This window comes from Pleurodeles waltl, chromosome 6 (assembly GCF_031143425.1).
Source record: "Pleurodeles waltl isolate 20211129_DDA chromosome 6, aPleWal1.hap1.20221129, whole genome shotgun sequence".
Lineage (NCBI taxonomy): Eukaryota > Metazoa > Chordata > Amphibia > Caudata > Salamandridae > Pleurodeles > Pleurodeles waltl.
In genome coordinates this window covers 1,089,913,768-1,089,937,548 of record NC_090445.1, presented here as the reverse complement: position 1 = coordinate 1,089,937,548, position 23,781 = coordinate 1,089,913,768, and positions in this window count along the sequence as shown.

Genomic DNA, 23,781 nt, shown 5'->3' with positions numbered 1-23,781 from the left:
TGGACCGGTTTCAGGGTTTCACCCTTCATCAGCCAGGCTAGCTTAAATCCAGTAGCACGGTGAGCAAGGGACCCACGTCTGGGCATACCCTTCCCACTTAGGGCAACATTAGCAACACAAAAGGATGATGGGCGGACTGCTGAACAATGCAAACACTCACCCCCAGTCACAAATCTGGGTTTAATCCATCGTTCTTTTGCTCACCATGCCACCCCAGTTTGGACCCAGCCATATGAAAATCAGTCTTGACCCTGTTCCTCATGGGAACAGTCCAGCCCGAGCTGCCCTGGACCAGAAACAAGCATCCTGGGACCGGTTTCAGGGTTTCACCCTTCATCAGCCAGGCTAGCTTAAATCCAGTAGCACGGTGAGCAAGGGACCCACATCTGGGCATACCCTTCCCACTTAGGGCAACTTTAGCAACACAAAAGGATGATGGACGGACTGCTGAACAATGCAAACACTCACCCCCAGTTACAGATCTGGGGTTTAATCCATCGTTCTTTTGCTTACCATGCCACCCCAGTTTGTTCCAGCCATATGCAAATCAGTCTTGACCCTGTTCCTCATGGAAACAGTCCAGCCCGAACAGCCAAGCCAGGTCCTCCCTGGACCGGAAACAAGCATCATGGGACCGGTTTTAGGGTTTCATCCTTCATCAGCTAGGCTAGCTTAAATGCAGTAGCACGGTGAGCAAGGGACCCACGTCTGGGCATACCCTTCCCACTTAGGGCAACTTTAGCAACACAAAAGGATGATGGATGGAGTGCTGAACAATGCAAACACTCACCCCCAGTCACAGATCTGGGTTTAATCCATCGTTCTTTTGCTCACCATGCCACCCCAGTTTGGACCCAGCCATATGCAAATCAGTCTTGACCCTGTTCCTCATGGAAACAGTCCAGCCCGAACAGCCAAGCCAGGTCCTCCCTGGACCGGAAACAAGCATCCTGGGACCGGTTTCAGGGTTTCACCCTTCATCAGCCAGGCTAGCTTAAATCCAGTAGCACGGTGAGCAAGGGACCCACGTCTGGGCATACCCTTCCCACTTAGGGCAACTTTAGCAACACAAAAGGATGATGGATGGAGTGCTGAACAATGCAAACACTCACCCCCAGTCACAGATCTGGGTTTAATCCATCGTTCTTTTGCTCACCATGCCACCCCAGTTTGGACCCAGCCATATGCAAATCAGTCTTGACCCTGTTCCTCATGGGAACAGTCCAGCCCAAACTGCAAAGCCAGGTCCTCCCTGGACCAGAAACAAGCATCCTTGGACCGGTTTCCGGGTTTCACCCTTAATCAGCCAGGCTAGCTTAAATCCAGTAGCACGGTGAGCAAGGGAGCAAGGGACCACATCTGGGCATACCCTTCCCACTTAGGGCAACTTTAGCAACACAAAAGGATGATGGACGGAGTGCTGAACAATGCAAACACTCACCCCCAGTCACAGATCTGGGTTTAATCCATTGTTCTTTTGCTCACCATGCCACCCCAGTTTGGACCCAGCCATATGCAAATCAGTCCTGACCCTGTTCATCATGTGAACAGTCCAGCCCGAACTGCCAAGCTAGGTCCTCCCTGGACCAGAAACAAGCATCCTGGGACCGTTTTCAGGGTTTCATCCTTCATCAGCCAGGCTAGCTTAAATCCAGTAGAACGGTGAGCAAGGGACCTACGTCTGGGTATACCCTTCCCACTTAGGGCAACTTTAGCAACACAAAAGGATGATGGACGGACTGCTGAACGATGTAAACACTCACCCCCAGTCACAGATTTGGGTTTAATCCATTGTTCTTTTGCTCACCATGCGACCCCAGCTGCAACTCATCCAGAACGCCACCACCAGACTTGTCCTTAACCTCCTACGCCAAGAACATATCTGCCAGCACCTGAGAATCCTCCACTGGCTCCCGCTAGAAAAAGAAATCACTGTCAAGCTACTCACCCACACATACAAAGCCATACGTAACGTCGGACTGGTCTACCTGAACCACTGCGTCTCCTTCCACACCCCCGCCAGATCTCCCTCTCCACTCAACTGGCTCTGGCCACTATCCCTCGCATTCGAAAACCACCACCAGAGGACGATTCTTCATCTACATTGCAGAAAGAGCTGGAACAACCTACCCGTATGCCTCAGACAAAACCCATCGCTCACCATCTTCAGGAAAAACCTTAAGACGTGGCTCTTTGGATGAGGCTCCACCCTTCTCCCCCCACGCCTTGAGACCCTCACTGGTGAGTAGCCACGCTTTACAAAAACTGATTGATTGATTGCTAGATATAGAGATTTTGATATAGATATTTACAGATATAGACACACATACATATTTAGTGTGCCTATACATACATATATATATATATACATACACACACACACATATTGTGTATATATCATAAATTAATCCTCTATTCTCCAGCTCTTAATGAAATGAGCTAAAACCTCTCATCATCCAGCCCATGTATCTCACCCCTAACTGAGCTTATTCGTGGCAATAGAAGTGAGCCATCACTATTATAGTAAATGGCTTCCCCACCAGGACCTTTGTGATAACATGAACCTCCTTAGGATTGTGCACCAAAGTGATGACGGTGGCGTAAATCAGGGGTGCAAAGGGGTGCAAAAGCTAATAACACGTCATTAATTTCTTCCTTGCCAACCGCCAATCATAAAGCATAACATTTTGCATTCTAACTTAAGGCTTCCTCTTATATTTCATTCAATGGAATTTGCATGCACAGAACTGATGCACCGTAAATGTTAACAAATGGTCAGTAACTGGCATGAACTAAACATTTAAAAAAAAAAAAAAAAAACGTGTGGTGTTTTCATGGTTACCGAAATAGAAACGCTTTTCTGTACCACCTCAAATGGCAGATAGCAGACTTTTCTCTGGCTGAAAGCAATTTCACATAAAAGCCAAATATGATGTATTCCTACGCCCAAAAAGCAATAACATCTACACACTACGTACATCACAGGGTGCACAAAAGAAACATATTTGCTTGCTTTATGGTCTTCGAAAAAGCATCCAAATATTCCAGCCAACCACATTTGCTGCTAACAAATGTTCAAAGCAGCACCGAGCGAGGATACATATTGTAAATAAGGAAACACACCGGCAATATCACAGTGTACAACAGGATAACAGCTGTTACAACCGGAGGAGGAGGGTGTGAAACAGTGGTGGTGTCGGGTGTTTCATTCTTTTTACACTGCAGACAAATTACCTTCATCATGAACCAACGCCGATCTTTTAGTAAGTAACAAACTGGCTTTATAAGTCTGGCGTTAGCCCAGATCTTTGATTACAAAAAATATACGTACAATATGCTTACTAAAGGGGCTTTCAGCCAACTCTCAACATCCATTGGTCTGTTGTTGTGTCATTCACATTTTGCTTACTCCCACTACAGCATACAGCTGGGGCAGTTGGTCAGCCTACTTCAGCCCTGGCTAAACTCACTTTGAGTGACTGTATTTTGTCTTTTCACAAGGAGCACATCTACATCAAGATAGTTCCCTTCAGTGGTAGTGTTTTTGTTTGTACGTAATTATTACCTTGGTGTTGCCTTTCTGACAGCAGGACACATTCTATCAGCTTTTCACATCACAGGACACATTCCAAATGATAAGTTCCTCCATTCTGCTGATGATGTTGTAAATTCCTTTTGGAGCTGTCTTTTCTTATCCAATTGCTGTCATTTCAGATCCATTTGAATCTATTCTTTATAAAGTGATTCTCTTTTTTAAGGTTCATTTAGTGAAATGCACTTATAACTGCACTCTTGAATGCACTTTTATTGAGGACTCCAGCTATACTTGTAAGCCAATTTAGTCTGTATGTTCTGCACGTAGTCTTTATATTTTGCTTGTAGGGCTCTTGTAAGTAGTGCTTGGATATTTAACTATTATATCACTAACTGAATCTGTGCTGCGCAATCTATCTATCTGTCCGTCTGTTTATCTATCTTTGAAAGATTATCTATCTATGTCTGTCTATACAGCCCTCTCTACCTGTCTTGCAAACCTCTCTATTTATCTCTCTTTTCAGCCTTCTTTATTTGTAATGATGATTTGCAAAAACATTACAATAAAACATTAGCAAAGGCAAAAGGCAGGCAGCCAACACCACATCGATTGGCTATTTTATGGTGGGTGTTGGTTTAACCTTTTGCTTTTACTACATTCATGTGTGTAGCGTAGTTATTTTTAAGAGTTTTCCACCAGACTTCATGCATGTCTATTGTTGTATAATTTGCATGTTTTTGACCCACAGCCCACTTCAGCCGTTGTCTGTCTTTACTGTGAGTTACAACGTTTCCCTTTCACAACGAGCACATCCACACACAAAGTAGTTTTTTAAATATTTTTCCCTTTCCTCAATATTTTTAGATTGATCAGGGCCTGGCCGCTTCCCTGAAAATAACGTTTTGCAAAAACCTTGACAGAACAAAACAAGAATTGCCAAAGCCAAAGGGCTAGGAGCCACCATCAGACCTCTTGGCTTTGACAGTGCTTGTTTTTGGACTGGAATTGTTTCTATGGACGCCTGAAGTAGAAGGTTTACAGCAATGCAGTGGCATGTAAGAAAGGGTGAGAATAATGAGTTGTCAAAATATCCTGCCAAAATACTGACTGGTATACTATCATAAAGGGAAGTATATAACAGTAAGTATAATTTACTGTTCTCAGTCCCACTTGTACCTTCCTGCAATATATATATATGTTGCCAAGGTACATATTTATGGACTTAAGAATAGTACATCTACATTTATTTACCAATATATATTAAACTTCACGATATTGTGGTTTTCGATATTGGTTCACGATAGTTTGGCAGTTCGATATATTAAGATATAGATATTCAGGTACAAAATCCTAACGTCATGCAGGAGATGTTCTTCTGCGGTAGTGAATCTGGAGACCTGTTCCGGTGCAAACTTTTAATAAGTAGCTCACGACCCTGTCATAAATATTCACCTTTTATTATTTGGACAGGTACACAAAATCCAAAGAAATGAACCAATAGTTCATGGAGAGCAAAACTGAGGATGGAGCACTTTTTGCTCAGTGTTACTAAGCGATTCACGAAATCTGGGCTCCTCTCGGTGAAAGAGGCATTAAGGGCTATCACTTCAAAGACAGAAACGGTCACCAGAATAAAGAAATGTTGGACAGACAGGGAAAAGTAAAACATCTACACAGTGTCGACAGTGTGATATTATGCAAGAATGTAATAACAGGAACACTGATAAGTTTGTTCTCGGAGAGAACACCACCACCTCGGTCAGCACAAACGTTCAGTAAACTGGCTCATTAAAATCCTCGTGAGAAGAATCACCAATATCCCAAACAGCGCTAAAAGGAATATTCCACTGATTTAAGGTATGGGGAGAAGTTACAATAGCTATTTCTGTACTTTAAAGGAGCAAAGCGGCTTGTTTCACCATCAGCAGAATCACCGAGCATGAAGTATTGTGTCGGCTTATAATCGAGGGAATATAGTCTAGGAGAATGGATATTGGTAAAACCCCCAAGCACACAGGTGGTGCTGTGTTGCGTTCGAGGTGAAACAATATGAAGCTTTATATTGAAAGTGAGTCAGTCGCTAATAATACAGTCAGCCATGCTGACACAACAAAGCCAGTGCAAATCAATGGCTTAACAAAGGCCCTCGCGGTGCGGGCGGGGAGCATGAGGAGGGAGGGGTCTCAACACAGCACACGGCCTGAGTGAGTCCGCAGGGGGAGCCCCCTCCATATTATTTGCTGGGAGGTGGGGGGGGGGGGCAGTTTCGTTATGCCATTGGGTAGAATGTGCAACACTGGCACGCGACAGAGCACAAAGGCAAGACAGCAGGTAGTTCAGTGACATTATTCGTGTTTCTCCATCCAGTACACATAAATGAGATGATAACCGCACAAGCGTAAGGAAGGTAAAATTAACCATTTAGGAAATTATTTGTTATTCGTGGAAATATTACTTGATATTCCTCTTCGGTGGTAAGAGTTCACAAAGGCCGATTGGCGCAACAGTGGTAGAACGGGTTTTGTGTGAAATTCATCGGTATTTGCTCTTTTCGGACCTCTTTATGTCTCTCTTGCAGTCATTGCATAAAGCTGTTTGAGATTCTGCTTGCAATGGTAGGCGCTGTAATTTGTTCCACTTGTCATTTCGTGCCACAGAGTCACCTGCACAAACACATAGTAAATCTGGGACAAAGTGTTAGTAAGAAGCACAACATGTATTTTATCAGTGATGAAACTCACCCCCCACACCATTGCACCAAACATGAAAAAGGGAAGAGACACTTATTTGGAGCCTTAGAGGTAAAAATGACAGACTTTGCAAAATTAAGTGATGAACAAAAGATGCCAGCCCTGCCCGGTCAAGCACCTATGTTACATACAAAAGCAAAAGTGAAGGCTTTCACTAGATTATATTTTGTACCATAGTGAAACTTCAGAGTCTGACAAATTGCCAAAGTATTGTGAGTGGAAATATAGGCTCTCATTATGACATTGGTGGTAAATCCCACTTACTGCCATGCTGACTGCCGCCAACAAACCACTGCAGATATCCGTTCACCATATTATGACACACACACACCAGTCCGTCACTATTCAGCCACAGACACAAGTCTGCCACGATAAAGGTCAGTGATAAACTGGTGGTAACCAAACCCACACCGTTACGCCAACAGAACAACACCCATCACATTATGACCCACGAATCACCATGGTGGACATTCAACCACAGTAAACCATTGGCGGTACATACCACTGCGCTCAAAATAAACACACACATACAAAACAACACTACATTGGTCAATTTAAATAACACACACCTGATACCCATACACACACCACACCCACACACCCACCACTATAAAACACACACACACATTACCCACAACCCTTTACGCCTACAAACAATTGTTACCAGAGAGAGACAGCAAGACCACTCACACAACCAGAGCCACATACCGCTCACACCTATACACGACTCACACACCCCACATCACACATCCCAACACATTACCCTACACCCCCTCACCTACACACCTTACACAACAACCATGGCACTACAAAGACACCCTCGATTCTCAGAGGAGGAGCTAAAGGTCATGGTGGAGGAAATCATCAGGGCAGAGCCTTAGCTATTTGGAGCACAGGTGCATCAGAAATCTATAGCTAGGAAGATGGAGCTATGGTGGACAATCATGAACAGGTTCAACGCAATGGGACAACACCTAGGAACCAGGGATGACATCAGGAAGAGGTGGAACGACCTACGGGGGAAGGTACGTTCCATTGCAGCGAGACACCAACTCGCTGTACAGAGGACTGGCGGTGGACCCCCACCTCCTCCCCCACAACTAACAGCATGGGAGGAGCAAGTCTTGGCAGTCATGCAACCTGAGGGCCTGGCCGGAGAAGGAGGAGGACTGGACTCTGGTAAGTCAACTCTATACTACCACTACCCCCCACCTGCATGCCATCACATACACTCACCCTCATCCTCACTCCCATCACTCCACCACCTCCCACACACCCCACCATCACATCCCACTCACTCCAATGCCAAGCTGTGCATGCACTACCAATGCATGGACATCACTCACAGCCCTGCATGGACACCTATCACCAAAGCATGCACACTCGGATAGCCCACCATATACCAACTTACACAATTGAAAGCTGCCAGGGCAAATACAACCAAAGAGGGCAACCCACTGATACACAATATGTCACACACAGAAACAATAACACTTCATTTACATCCCCACAGGTATCCCAGCCAATGTCACTGGAGAAGAGGTGCCAGCACTATCCAGTCCCCCAACTGAAGAGGTCCACAGTGATGACAGCAACTCTGGTTGCCTGGATCTGGGTGACCAACCTGGCCCATCAGAGACCTCTGGACAGTTGGTTACCCAGGCACAGTCACAATCCACCACAGAGCCTCTCCTATTTGGAAACACCACCACAGAACCCACCCAGCGTACCCACACTTCTTTCCTCAGGACATGTCAATCAGAAGTGTTTCCACCTCTACAGGGACCCCAGGACACAATTCATACCCAAGAAAATCAGGGACCTGGGGTCAGTGGCAGTGGGCACACGGTTCAGGGGACAGAGGCATAGGACAACAGGGAAACTGGGAGGAGTGCTGTGCACCAGGGGGAGGACAGGCCAAAGGAACCGACTCTCCAGGAGGCACTCACTGAGATCCTGGGAGCATATCAACATTCCCGGGACACAATGGGCCAGATCCTGGACAACATGCAAGAGAACAGGTGGCTGCAGGAGGGACAGTACCAGGGGATCAGTGAGGACTTGTAGGCCATAAACACCACCCTGGTTTCCATTGCAGGGGTGCTGGCAGACGTGGCCAACATTATGAGGGAGGCAGTCTCACAACAGCGGGCCCCTGCTACTAGCCAGACATCTGAACTCCCTTTCACCTCCGTTGACGCTAGTGGACAGGAGGCCCCGCCACAGGACTCACAGGCCACCCAAACCCCTCCCCTGCACAAGGAAAACCACCCCGCAAACGTTCGCTGAGATCCAGGCAGAAGCCAGAGACTATTGCCAGGACCTCGCAAGGAAATGAGACTCCCCTGATTGTCATCCTTGTGTCCCACTCAGTCACCCTGTCTACCTTGAACTGCCAGTGCTCCACTTCCTATGTCCCCTTGGACAATGCACCTGTGCTACAAATAGACTGGAACAATACCCTGGACTTTCCTCAATCATCACCCAATCCCCTTGCACTTGCACCTCTTCTTCTTAGCACTTCAATAAACACCCTTGGAAAAAAACAAGTATGGAGTATGTTACATTTTTAAAGTATGTATTCGCTTAACCAGGTTCAAACATTGCACTTCAACTGTACAGTAATTGTGCACAAAGGAAAGATCTGTATTTGGCTGCAGTGATCACACCAGGAGCAACAGTGGGGCACCAACATCTGTAAAATTAATTGCCAAAGGGTACAGTATGTGGACATAGAAGTGGGAAATAACAGCATGCCAGTGCCAAAGATATACAAATAATTGACAATGAAATGTGAAGTAACACTATCTTACCTGTGTGTCATTGGAAGTATTGTCGTATCACCGCTGTTCTGTTGTCCTCATCCTCATCCTCTGCCTCCTCATCCTCACTGTCCACAGGGTCCACTGCTGCCACACGGCCATCTCCAGCTTCCTCCTCCTGCAGAAAAGGAACATGCCGTCTGAAGGCAAGGTTGTGCAACATACAGCATGCCACGATTATCTGGCAGACCTTCTTGGGTGAGTATCACAGGGATCCACCTGTTAGATGGAGGCACCTGAACCTGGCCTTCAGGAGGCTAAAGGTTATTTTGATTATCCTTCTTGTTCGCCCATGTGCCTCATTGTAACGTTCTTCTGCCCTTGCCCTGGCATTCCTCACAGGGGTCAGTAGCCATGATAGGTTTGGGGAACCAGAGTCACCTGCAAATATTGAGGGACAACATTTAACCACACACTATCCCATATGGCCCACACCATACCCATACACAAACACCTACTGTGTGGGAACCAGGGCTCACCTATTAGCCACACCCTGTGCCTCTGTAGTTGGGCCATCACATTTGGGATGCTGCTATTCCTCAGGATAAAGGCATCATGCACCGACCCAGATACTTAGCATTGACATGGGTGATGTACTGGTCATCCAAGCACACCATCTGTACATTCATGGAGTGAAAACTCTTACGATTTCGGTACACCTGTCCATTGTGACGGGGGGCACAAAAGACAATATGAGTTCCATCAATCGCCCCAGTTATGTTGGGGATATGTTCCATTGCATAGAAATCAGCCTTCACTGTGGCCAAATCCTCCACCTGGGGAAAAACAATGTAGCTGCTCATGTGTTTAATCAGGGCAGACAACATTCTGGTCAGCACTATTGAGAACATTGGCTGTGCTATTCCTGCTGCCAAGCCCACTGTCACTTGGAAAGAACCAGTTGCCAGGAAATGGGGCACTGATAGAACTTGCACAAGAAGGGGGATCCCTGTGGGGTGACAGATAGCAGATATCAGGTCAGGCTCCAATTGGGCACACAGCTCTGTGATTGAGGCCCTATCAAGTCTATAGGTGAGGATGATGTGCCTGTCCTCCAGTGTTGCCAAGTCCACCAGGGGTCTGTACATGGGGGTATGTCTCCATCTCCTATTCATCCGCAGCAGTAGCAATCTAAGAGACAAAGGAGTGAGGAGCTGGTCACAAACTGAACATTGGAGCCACAACAGTACAATGCATGATGTAAATTTGTATTGGGTAAGTGGGATTTGTCCTGTATGTCCAAATTATAACTGTGACACAGTTATTATCCAGGGCTTGCCCCCCCTGAAATGGCATCCACCTGTCCTGTGTGGAGGGACAGGTGGAAGTGAGGTAATTCCGCTGACGTGAGCCGTTACGGGAGGTGGTCGGGAACCGCAGTGCAACTCCTCATTGGTTAACATTGCGCCCTATGGGGTACAGTGGTCAATGGTGATCTACGCCGGCGGTGACGGTATGCACCGCCGTGGGCGTGACTGCCATTTTCTATCTGATTCCTCACTTGCTACCTGACCTTCAACAGGAGAGGACCTTCACTGCATGTGCTGCTGTGACCTGTGTCTGGAACCTACCATGCCCCATGTGACTGGGTTAAGAGCCCCTGCCTTCACCTTGGCTGAGTTGGAGCGACTGGTAGATGGGGTCCTATTCCAGTACGGACTGCTGTATGGGCCTCCAGACCAACAGGTGAGTACACTGTGAGCATGATGCATGTGGAATGAATGCATGGAGTGGTGTGTGTGAAGGCGTCGTGTAAGGGGGTGGGTGGATGTCCTCTGGGCGGCATATTGGTTGTGTGCTGGGCCATGTGTGTTCAAATGGTGAGTGAAGGGGTATGGTGGGCCATAAGTGTAACAGGCAGGACTGTCTGACTGATACTATTTTCCTGTGTGTATTACCTCTGCAGGTCAGCGCCCATCAAATGTAGGGTATATGGCTTGCCATCATCAAGGACGTGCGGACCCTGGGGGTCTACGGCAGGCGGAGCACCCACTGTCAGAAACAGTGGGAGGACCTGAGACGCTGAGCACGGAAGACGGCGGAGGCCCAGCTGGGGATGGCCTCCCAACGAGGAAGGGGTGCCTGTCGAACCCTGACCCCCCTGATGTCCCGCCTACTGGCGGTGGCCTATCCTGAGCTGGAGGGAATCCTAGCAGCCACTAGGGGGTGAGTACAGTGCCCATCATTACAACTTACACATGGTAGGGTGGTATCCCTGTGGGGGTTGTGTGTCAGTGGGTGCCCCTAGCCCAGACCTGACATTGCAGAGTAGGTCCCCTGGTGGCAAGGGTCCTGAAGAGATAATCATGCTACCTAGCTCGTAGGCATCCACAACTAGTCAGGGCTGCATGGGTTGCAGGTGTGCTGCATTTGGCGGTGTGTGCCCCTCCCCATGCCTTGGTGGCTAGCAAAATAACTGGTAGTGCAATGCATAATGCGTAGGGCTGTTCCCTGTGTGTGAGAGTGGTGTGTACACCAACAGTGGTGTTGGTGCAGCCATTGACCAGGTGTATCCTTTGTCTCTTCCCCCGCCTTTTTGTTTTGTCACCCTTTCCTCATGTGCATTGGCATCATCTGGCGGAGGAGCAGAGGCACCGGTGATGGAGGGAGCTGCATCCCACAGGACCCAGGAGGCAGAGTCCACCGACGGTGAGGGCACCAGTGGGACAGAGGGCGAGGGGAGCACCACGGCGGAGACTGGAGGGGACAGTTCAGAATCTGATACCTCCTCCGATGGAAGCTCCCTAGTGGTGGTGGACACCTCTGTGACCACCCCAGCTACAGGCACAACCGCCACCCCGTACCAGCACTGCCCTCCCAGCAGCCCCTCACCTAGTTGCCCGTGCCCGCTCACCTAGAAGGGTGGTCATCTCCTTCGCCCCTGGCACCTCAGACCCTGCCCCAGTGAGCCCTGCTGCCCTGAGTGAGGAGGCTATTGTTCTCCTGAGATCCATCTCTGTAGAGCAGTCAACCATTGTGAATGCCATACAGCGGCTGGCAGCCCAAATACAACAAACAAATGCATTTATGGAGGGCATTCACACTGGCTTGGAGGCCCAACAGAGATCAATCCAGGCACTGGCCTCCTCTCTGATGGCAGCCATTGTCCCTGTTTCCACCCTCCAGCTTCCTCTTCCGAATCCCATTCCCCTCAACCCCAACCTATCCCAAGCACACAGGCAGACGAGCATGCACACAAGAGTGTCACAGGCAAATACAAGCACCACACATCATCCCACAGGCACACACACAAACAACATCCAGATGCAGACATACCAACATCCACAATTTCCACTGTCTCCCCCTCCTCCTCCTCCACCTCCATCCCAGTTGTGTCTACACTCACACCTGCATGCACTACATCCTCATCCACTACCAGCATCACCACCACAACTAGCAGAACACACACCTCACTGACAGACACCTCCACAAGAGCCATGCACACGTCCCCTGTGTTCTCTCCCACTGTGTCTGTCCCCCCTCCTAAAGTACACAAATGCAAGCACTCAGACACCCAACAGCCATCCACCTCACAACAGCATCCAGCCCATTCACCTGCACCCAAAATCAGCAGACAGACACCTCCTACAACCACTCCCTCTTCCTCCACTCCCAAATCTTCTCCCTCTTCCTGCCCCAATGTCCCAAAGAAGCTTTTCCTCGCCACCATTGACCTCTTCCCTCCCCCTCCCCCGTCCTTCATGTCTGGCCAGCATGGCAAAGACCCAGGCAAGCAGCTCAGCCACCCTGTCCACGGGGCCAGTAGTCTCCACACCCACTCGTGGTGGGAAAGGATCCAGGGCACTAGTGCAGAGGGTGAAGGAGCCTACACCAGGAAGCCTCAAGGAAAGGGTGCCTGCCCCAGATGCTGCCCGGAAGGGCAAGGAGCCAGCCCCAGCTGCTGCCAGGAAGAGCAAGGAGCCAGCCCCAGCTGCTGTCAGGAAGGGCAAGAAGCCAGCCCAGCTGCTGCCAGAAGGGCAAGGAGCCAGCCCCAGTTGCTGCCAGGAAGGTCAAGGAGCTAGCCCCAGCTGCTGCCAGTTAGGACAAGGAGCCAGCCCCAACTGCTGCCAGGAAGGGCAAGGAGCCAGCCCCAGCTGCTGCCAGGAAGAGCAAGCAGCCAGTGGCAGGGACTCAGATGGAGCCCCCACCACCAACCATGGTTGTGCAGCCATCCGAGGCTGCAGGGGATGGGCAGGAGCTTCCCCCCACCAGCAGCAGCAGCACCACCACCATCACCACTGAGCAGCCATCCGAGGCTGCAGGGGATGGGCAGGAGCTTCCCCCCACTAGCAACAGCAGCACCACCACCACCACCACTGAGAAGCTGTCCGAAGCTGCAGGGGATGGGCAGGAGCTTCCCCTACCACCAGCAGCACCAGCACCACCACTGAGCAGCCGAAACCGCCGGCGGACGGTATGTACTCCTGCCTCCATGGGCTGGTGTGCGCCCGGGCATCTCAATTAAGCAAAATACCAGGGCACTCCAAAAGGTAGTCCAAGCAATAAGGTAACAAAGTCCATAAAGATATTTGTTTCTTCTTCTTCCAATGAATAACCTTTATTTCTGGTAAGTATACACAATGCACAAAACAGCCAACAGGTGTTTCGTCCAAAGAACCTTTTCAAGGCAAAATGTAATGAATGAAGATGAAATCGTACATGAGAGGACTGAGATGCAAGAGTCCAGCGAAGAGAAAGTGGCGTTCACAGGTGAAAACGAAACAGCAAATCACGGTAACGTGGTTTATCAGGAAAAATCTCAGAGCATCAAGTAGAACATATCATGATGGAATGTAAAAGGCCATGATAAGCCCAGAAGGAGCGGTGTGAAGCAAAGTCGGTCCGAGTAATCTGACGTTCAACCAGCGTATGTCACCCACCTGGGAGACTGTGACCTTGCACTGCCCAGGATCAAGTACACAGGGCACGAAGCCCCCTCCAGAACTAGTGGGTAAGACACCCACCAAACCCAGCCTCCCCAGGATCAGGAGCACTGGGCATGATGCCCCCTCCAGAACCAGTGGGTAAGCCACCCACCAACCCCAGCCTCCCCAGGATCAAGAGCACAGGGCACGATGCCCCATCCAGAATATGTGGGCAAGTCACCCACTTGTGAGACTGTGGCCTTGCACTCCCCAGGACCAAGCACAGGGCATGTGGCCCCTCCAGAGCATGTGGTCAAGTCACCCACTTGAGAGACTGTGGCCTTGCTCTCCCCAGGACCAAGCACAGGGCATGTTGCCCCCTCCAGAGCATGTGTGCAAGTCACCCACTCGAGAGACTGTGGCCTTGCACTCCATAGGACCAACCAGAGGGCATGTTGCCCACTCCAGAGCATGTGGACAAGTCACCCACATGTAAGACTGTGGCCTTGCGCTCCCCAAGGCTAAGCACAGGGCATGTTGCCCCCTCCAGAATGAGTGGTCTTGTTCCACCTGCCTGCTGAGGTGCCCCCTCGTTCCCCGTCTCCCTGAGGTGCCTGCCTATTTTCCAAATGATGCCCCTGCAGTGTTCTCTCTGTGTTTGTGCAGGGGACAAGTGGGGCCTTGGACTTTGGCCAGTGGCCCTGTGGCCCACGCACACTGAGGACTGGGCAGCCTTGAACTGTACATTTGTATATACCAATTACATTGCATATTTCTTATTTTTACTGGTTGATCTTATTACAGTCACTTTGGTAAATTCATGTTGTCCTTGCATTTTTCATCCGAGGTACGGGGTATATATGTTTTATTACTGCAGATGATTGTGTGTATGGGGGTGGGGGGCTGTCTTGTGCGTGTGCGTGTCACTCTCTTTTTCCTTCCCGCCCTCCCTTGTGTGCTAGGTGTCTGTACTCACCGTCGTCATCTTTGCCGTCGTTGATGTTCGTGGTGGAGCAGCACATAGAAGAGCATTGGGAAGACATTCAGCTCGGGCTCCATGGCGGCGTGGTTGTTCCCTGTGTATCCAATGGTGAGTCCTTTCACTTCTGTGCAGTGTTTCCACCAGGCTTTTGATGTCCTTGGTACCGTCCCGGCAGATTGCAGGGTCTTAATAGGGTGGGTGGGACATTGGCTACTGCCTGGCTGTAGGCGGCGACCGCCGTGGTGGCTGTTCTTTTCGCCCTGGCGGTTGGTGTGGAAAAGCGGCTGTCTATCTGAGTTCTCACCGCCATAGTCATAATTTGGCGGTAATTACCTCCAGCCTGTTGGCGGTATTACCGCCACTTTATCACCGACCGCCAGGGTTGTAATGAGGGCCATAATCTTGTGCACCTCTTAGTCTATTATTTGTTTGGCATCACATTTGCTGTATGTTGGCACTAATTTGTCTGTAGTGTTTTGACAAGAACTTTCCTTTGGACTTGCTGATATAACTGGACGTCTGAATTGTGAAGGGAAGCGAGTGTTTTAATTGGTTTTGTTTTATATTTGTTAACCAAAATGCAAGTGCTTGACTGGAGACAAGATTGTGGACCCAATCTTAAGCAAGCATTTTCAGGGTCAAGAAGTCTCGCCTCTTGGTTTTTCCAATGCTTTTTGCATATTGTGGTCAGAATTACCAAATGGATAATAACATATACAAGTGTATGAGTCATCACGCATGCACACGTTAGTCATAACGCTGCAACGGACCTGTGTTATGACATATACAAATTCTGAACAGCCATCTTGGAGTGATAAATTAAAATTAAATGGGTGGGAATTACCATTTTCAGAAAAGAGCAGTGTGGTACAAAATTGCAGCTGTCTTGCCCACCTAAAAAGTAAAAAAAAATATGAATCAGGAAAAAGCTGCCAACAAGTGGCTGCAGTGAACAGGGAGGAGTGGGGGCATAACTGAGGAGGTGTAATTCATTAAAAAAAAGTCAACCTGGAGTGGCAGAGCTGGATTAAGTGTAGGAAGCTGGCCTGGTGTGTGGTAGGTACCTATGGTACTTACACCTTTTACCAGGTCCAGGTATCCCCTATTAGTGTAGTGCAGGTAGTGTCTAGAAGCTAGCTTTCTAGAGGTAGCTGTGGATGAGCAGCCAAGGCTTTTCTAGGAGACATGCAAAGCTTATGCAATACCACTGTAGTCACACAGCACTTACACACATGAAAGAATACACTCAGTGTTAAAAAAATAAAGGTACTTTATTAAGGTAACACAGCACCAAAAATACTATAGAGGCAATACTCCTTTAGGAGGTAAGTAATACACAAGATAAATGCACTAGTTGTCAGAAATAGGCATAAGAATAGTTAGAAAACAGTGCAAGCAGTGTAAAACACACTAGAGAATAGTGGCTCTAGGGGGAGCACAAACCATATACTAAAAAATTGAATACTAGAGTTGGACCCCCACCTAGGTTAGTGGAGTGTGTAGAGGGAAGCTGGGGGTACCAGGAAAGAAAAAAGGTAAGTACCACAAAAACCCCCAGCAACCAGGAAAGCAGGAGTAAATCACTAGAATTTCCCCAGAACACCCACTTAGAAGAAAAGAAGAAAATTGCAAAACCCAGAGATGACTGCAGGAACCCAATGGTGGATTCCTGAAGGGAAAGCCCTGTGGAAAGAGGGGACCAAGTCCAGAAGACACAGCATAGTCCACTGGGAGCAGGAGCCCATACCCTCCAAGCTGAGGATGCAGGAGTTGGTCGACTGTGAGGAAGAAGAGTCAGCACTGCAGCCCTGGAGTCGGAGTTGAGTTCCTGGAGGATGCAGGTGATGTTCCACACTGGAAGGAAGATTGCAGTCAGGTTGGCTTGTCTGGATTCCACCAATAAGCCTTGGCACAGGCAAAACTCACAGTTGGTGGAAAGTGGTGCTGGGGGGCCAGCAAGGCCCAGGAGGACTCAACTCTGGAGGGGGAGTCAGAAGAAGCCCTCAGCGTCGCAGCAAGCCACAGACACACAGGCAGCACTCACAGGAGTCCCACAGGATGGGGACACACAAGGTGCAAAAGGAGCCCATGCAGCACTACGAAAAGGAGTTCCACGTGGCAGGAGAGTCACTCAGGGATCTGTGCATTGCAGGAAGGAGCCTGGGGCCTGGAGCTACACGAAGACTGACGACCCCTTGGAAGAAGTGCCAACAAGCCTTGGCAGCTGCAAAAGACGCAGTGCATGGGGGTACTACCCTGCTTGGGAAGGCAAAGGCTTATCTCCACCCGAGTCAGACAGCTGGTAGAGAGGACCGACTGGACCACTTCCAACTACCACCCATGATGCAGGATCCATGCAACTCAGCAGGAGAGGGGATCAATGCAGGTAGTCGTCATTGCTGTTGGTGCCTACAGATGCAGGGGAGTGACTCTTTCACTCCAAGGGAGATTTCTTCTTCTTTCCTGTGCAGACTGAGGACGGGCTTTTCTTCAGAGGATGCATGACCGGGGAAATGTTGCAGAAGCTGGAAGAAGCCATTGAAACAATGTTGCATGTGAAGTCTTCGTCTTTGTTGCAGATTGTCGTGTCCTGGAGAGTCCAGATGCAGTTCCTTTGCTCAAGTGTCGAAGCAAGGGATGCAGAGGGATCCTGCTAGAATCTTACAAGCTGAATCTGAGGAACCACCCAAAAGAGAGACCCTAAATAGCCCTGAAAGGGGATTGGTCACCTAACTGAATGACCACCTATCAAGAGGGGGTTATGAAGTCATCTGCCTGACCTGGCCTCTCAGATGCTCCCAGAGTTCCCTACCAACCTTGGATTCAAGATGGCAAAACCCAGGGACCCTCTGGAGGAGCTCTGGGCACCACCACTGCTGACCAGTGCGAAAGTGCTTGTGCTCACTCTTGAAACATGGTAACATTGACGTATACCCAACTGGCCTATTTGATTCACTTGTAAGTCCCTAGTAAAGTCTTATTACTTTTGCCCAGGGCCTGTAAATGAAATGCCACAAGTTGTCCTGCAGCACTGATTGTGCCACACATGTTAGTAACATGTTAAATATTTCTCAGGCCTGCCATTGCAGCCTTTATGTGCAGTTTTAAACTGGTGTTTTGACCTGGCAAGATAAACCTTTTGCAGGCCAAACCCTTCATTTTAATACCTATAAGTTACCCTCAAGGGAAGGCCCTGGAAAGGCAAGCTAGCAGAGTGTAGTGTATTTAAAAGGTAAGAAATGTACATTTAGGTTTTACATGTCCTGGCAGTGAAAAACTCTAAAATTTGTTTTTCACTACTGCAAGGTCTACCTCTCCGATAAGATAACATTGGAGTTACCTCACTACATTTAATAAGATGTCATTTCTAAATGGGAGCAGGCCACCAGTTCATGTATGATATATTTAGAATAGTAATGAACCCTGCCTTTCTGGACTGGTGCCTTGCTGTACTGACCTGCTGCTTGTTGCCCCCTTTCCTGAGTGAGAACGACTGGACTTGGCATCTGTTGAACCCAGGACCCCAGAGTAACTTTAAGGGCTAGTTGGTTGGCCTCATAACTAGAGCATCAGGAACAGAAGGTTTTAACAACCTTGAACCCAGCACCTGGACTCTGCCATCTATGTGTCTACCCTCCCATGTGGTGCCACCCCAGTTCTGGACCTTTGGCAGTGGGCCTACAGTGCTCTGCCAGCCTCTGTGGATCCAGTAGAACTGACACATCTCCTCTGCTGCGTAAAGCAACCTCGAGCAGAATCAGCACAGCTCCACTGCGGCATAGATCAGAATTGTTGCAAAGACCCGCATTGCTTCGTAGCCCATCATCTCATTGAGACGACCGCTGCACCACACATCATTGGCACTGGACACCACTTCCCTCATCGATAGCAGCCTTGATGACCATGCCAGATTCTGCATCGCAGCCTAGCAGCTCCTCAGAACTGATGCATCTCCTGACTGCACGACGTATCCTCGACATCAGACTTCGTATCGCAAGCTCTCATTGATGGGATCCTCAACGATGATACAGGACCTCGCACTTCAGCCTTGCTGCATCTGAGAACCTATGCATCGCTTCAGCTGTGTGACACATCTTCGATGCGGACCCGCGCAATACTCCCCAAACCAGGATTTAAGGTACTTTGTTCAGCTGGCCTCACTGGGTCCTTGTAGCTGGCCTAACTTAGTTCTTATAGCTGGCCAGTGCTCCATCGCGGTCAGCATAATCCTGACTTTGTCCCAGTCTGGCACAACCAGATAGCCACAGTTGGTGTTTTGTGCTTTTTGGTGCTATTTTTAATGAAATCTTTAAAATTGAATATCTCTGTTGGAAAGTTGCATGGGGGGGCTGCACTCCATCCCCCAGTAGTCCAGGTGGCAGAGGAAGCTGCGCACCAACATTTCCGGCGACCGGAGGCGCATATAATGAACACCACATCCTGCAGCATGGGGAACTTGGAAGGTTGACCTTGGGGGGCCCGCAGAACATCCCTCAGTAGTCCAGGAGCAGGGGAAGCTGCACACCGACATTTCCGGCGCCCGGAGGCGCATATAACGAACACCGCATCACGCAGCACGGGGAACTTGGAAAGTTGACCTGGGGGGCTGCAGTACATCCCCCAGTAGTCCAGGAGGCAGGGGAAGCTGCACACCGACATTTCCGGCGCCCGGAGGTGCATATAACAAACACCGTCCCCCGCAGCGTGGGTCGCACGCGGGCACTTACCCGGGCCAAGACAGGGCCCATCTTCGTCCGTCGTCGCCAGAAGAGGCCGGGCCAGGCCTACTCTCTTGGCCTTTTATCTGTAATTATATGGGCCGAGGGAAGGCTTACTATGAGATAATAGCTTGAGCCTCTGGCTAGTGTTTGTTGGGACTCTTGTTATTTTTGCAGTATGCCTAGAGAGAAGACATCTGGTTGTAAAACGTCCAGCAAGGCCGCCCCAGGGCCTATGAGCCCTATAGGTCAAGCAGGCCCTGGGCAGGTCGAGTATGGACACATTTAAAGTAAGGGCTGTGGCCATAATTGACAAAGAAATTAAGCTGGCGGAAGGTCGGCTCTCTGTATCCTCCCTATGCTCCCCTCCTCTAGGAATAGCGGGGGCCCCGTTATCATGCATTACAAACGACGAAGAGTCGGATGGAAGGTGGTGAAGTAAGGCTGAGATACCCTTTGTTGACCTGGTGGTAGATGGAACCCAGGGGGGTGTGGACGAGTCCAAACAGGTCTCGCCCAGGCATATGTACCTTCAGAGTCTAGAACCATAGTCATAGCTTCCTCACAAAGTTCAGGTGTAGATATGGCGACAGGCAGGAAGAGGACACGACCTGACTCTGATAGGAATTATAAGCACTAAAGGAGCGGCAGCACCAGCTGGTAACACAATGTAAAGTTGCATACTGGCTACAGAAACAGTCCTGCTGGCACAGGAACTATGTGGGAAAATTATTACTACCCGAAGGGTGGCTTGGGTGGGTCCTATGCCAAAATCCTCACAGGGTGACTGTATAATTGTGAACGTCAAGACACCAAGTTGTGTCCAATTTTTGTTAAATTTGATTAAAGCACCACCCTTGGTTTTTTTTATCCCCCAGTAGCAGGGGACATTGGGAAGATCCAGTCTGATTTACATTGACCACCACAAATTCGGGGTACACAGCATACTACTTTTAGGGTACCAATTTGCAACCAATACTACACATTGACTTCGCTAGATCAGCTAGACTGACTAGGTTTGTCGGGGCTACAATCTGATAGGAGAACTCTTACGCCCTCCAGATCCGCTGTCAATTAATCAGGTATACTGGCGGACGGCGTTCAGAGGGACGTTTCTCCTGAAACTTCACCTGAATGCAGAACAAATTTATCATTAATCTCCGGGAACGTGGCGGAGGTGAACCCTAAGGTGGTAGATAAAGAGTGGATTTCCCTTATAGGGAAATATGATGTCTATGTGCTTCAATAAACATGGGCTGTTAGTAAGGTTTTTGTCTGTGGATTTACCACAGACGGTGTGGAGGACCTGCCACGTGGAAAATGTGCTGGGCAATGTGAGGACTCATGATCTTGGTTAGAAATGATATAGCTTGCAGGCACCAATTACTAAGGATAGACTCCTCTGATTTAACGGGCATCAGATTATGATTCCCTAGGGGGTTGACTCTAGTGATATTAAATGTGTGCGTGCACTCAATGCCAGCAATTAGGGAGTCCTCGGTTTCATGCTTGAAAAGTTAGTGGAGACTTATAAATGTAAATCAAGAATATTAGTGGATGGTGATTTCAATACCTCATTCAAACCTTGTTTTGCTCTCAACCTGGTACTTAAAGAAGAGGATGAGCAAAGGGGGGGGGGTTCCCCGATGATTGGCAAGCCACTAAGCCATCGTTCTGCCGCGGCCCTACAGATAGTGGCAATGGTGGCGGCCCATGGGCTATGCGCCTGCAATGGGAGGACTAGCTCAGACCAAGCGCAAGTGCCTACATTCAGAAGGGGACACCAGAGGAGTGTTATCAATTACATTCTGATGGATGTGCGGTTATGGGCGGATCTGGTGGATATGGAAATGCTGAGTACCACTGAGAGTGATCATTGCCCCCTAGCTATACTGTTAAATGGAGGGAACTATTTCAGGTCTTCCGCTCGGGAATTTTCCGCCCTGCTGGAACCAAGTGTCACTAGCAACTAACGAAGAGTAACGTGGCCTAGAGTTTCGGCCGACCAGGACATGCACGCTGAGATTTACCAGTGGTTTGTACAGTGTCTAGCTGAATTAGAAGGCCTGCTTGTTGACCCTAATCTAGTCTTACAAATCCATAGCATATTCTTTGACAAACTTAAATCGATTTTTGTCGGCAAGGCAGCCAAAGCCTGGGAGTGAAACTTCCACAGCGGTTTATTCTGAAATGTTGGATGACCAAGCGATGCGTTGGTAATTGCCATAAGGGAGCGCAACCGAGCAGACATTAAATGTGCTCGAGCAAGCTACAAAAAGGCTTAAAGGGTGGCGAGGAAAGAGAGGGATGAAGAAAACTGGCAGGAGCTACTTCAGGCCATGAAGCTAAGAAACAATCACACCTTTTGGGCAATAATCTCTGATAGAACTGATGAATCTGGTATTCTGAGGCGCTGCAATATTGCGCCAGATAAGTGGGAGGAACACTTTGGTGCTCTATATTTGGCGAGCTCTAATGACAAGGGGGAGGATCCCTATGGTCATCTACATCAACACATTGTGAGCCCCATAGCAGATTATATCACAGTTCTTAGGGGTGAAGAATCCATGTACATCTTTGTATGTGGCAGATGCAGCAGATAGTCTTATAACCTTCTTTTCATTGGAAGACACGCTGTCAGCTATAGATAGTCTGAAACCCCTAAAAGCTCCTGGTTTGGACAGAATCCCTTGGTGACCTGTAACAGCCTGAACCTCAAGTATGGGCTGGGTTTATAAATCTTCTATCTAACGCAATAGCAAGCGGGGGCAGAATGCCAGACACCTGGAAAGGGGCTGACATTTTTCCAGGGTTTAAAATAGGTGACGCAAGCTGCCCTGCTGGCTATTGCCCTATTAGCCTGTTTGATAACCTCCAAAAAATATTTGCTAGGTAGGTACTCAATAAACTGCTGGGTTGGGCAGCTAGTGAAGAGGCATTCTCGCCCCTGCAGGCAGGATTCCAGTCAAAGACAAGTACCATTGATAAGGTATTTAGGTTTTCAGTATTGTACTGGAAGCAGGTCCTCCGCCAATGTCAGTGGTTATACATAGCCTTTGTTGACCTATGAGCTGCTTTTGACTCAATCCCACACCACAATCTATGAAAAATCTTAAGGAAGATGGGAGCTCCTACTAGTCTAGTTGACATCCTAATTAGATTACATAGTGGGAACTATGCCCATGTCTGTTGGGGAGGGCATGGAGAAGTGACATCTAGAATCCCAATCTGCCAGGGATACGTCAAGGATGTGTGCTGGCCCCCCCCACACTTTTTTCTTTATATATGAATGACATCCCTGAATATCTTGGCCAGTGTATAAATGATTCCCTTATCATTAACGGTGGTAAAATTCCTATTTTGCTGTTTGCGGAATGACTCACTGCTAATTTCCAAGTCCCCAATGGGACTGTAAAACCTGGTGACAAAATTTGGGCTTTTTTGCAGAGAAAGAGGGTTAGAGATAAATTGCTCAAAGACCAAAAGACCAAGTATATGGTTTTTGGGAATTCTATAGGAAGAACAAGAAGCATAAGAGTGGGTGATTCCAATCTTGAAAGGGTGTCATAGTTTGATTATCTGGGTATTACCATGTCTCCAAAACTAACATGGGATTCCCAAGTAGTAAAAAGCTCCCTAACATTACTACACAGATCTAAGGCCATTCTTCACTTTTTTAGAGCTACAGGCGCCCGTTCTATTCCACCAGCCCTCGAGGCATATCAAGCCAAGGTCCTCAAAGCACAATGTTCTACGGTGCAGAAATTTGGGGGTAAACAAATGCACATAGGTTAGAGGTGGCTGAAAACAGTTTCATTAGGGCACTAGTGGCCGTACCAACTAGCACCCCGTTTATCCCCTTGAGATATGACATGGGTATCAACAGAGTGACTGATCAAATACCTCAAAACCCCTAATCTACTGGGTACGGGTTTGGGCTACCCCTGAACTGGCCATGTAAAGTGCATGTCTGGGCCACTTGGTAAAGCTTGACTTAGCTCAGAAAGTCCCATGGCTGAGTTTTGTTTACGTTTGGTAAAAAAGCTGAAGCTTGAGGCACTCTGGGAACAGCCGGATCAAATTTGCAGAGAAGGTAAATAGGTAGTCAA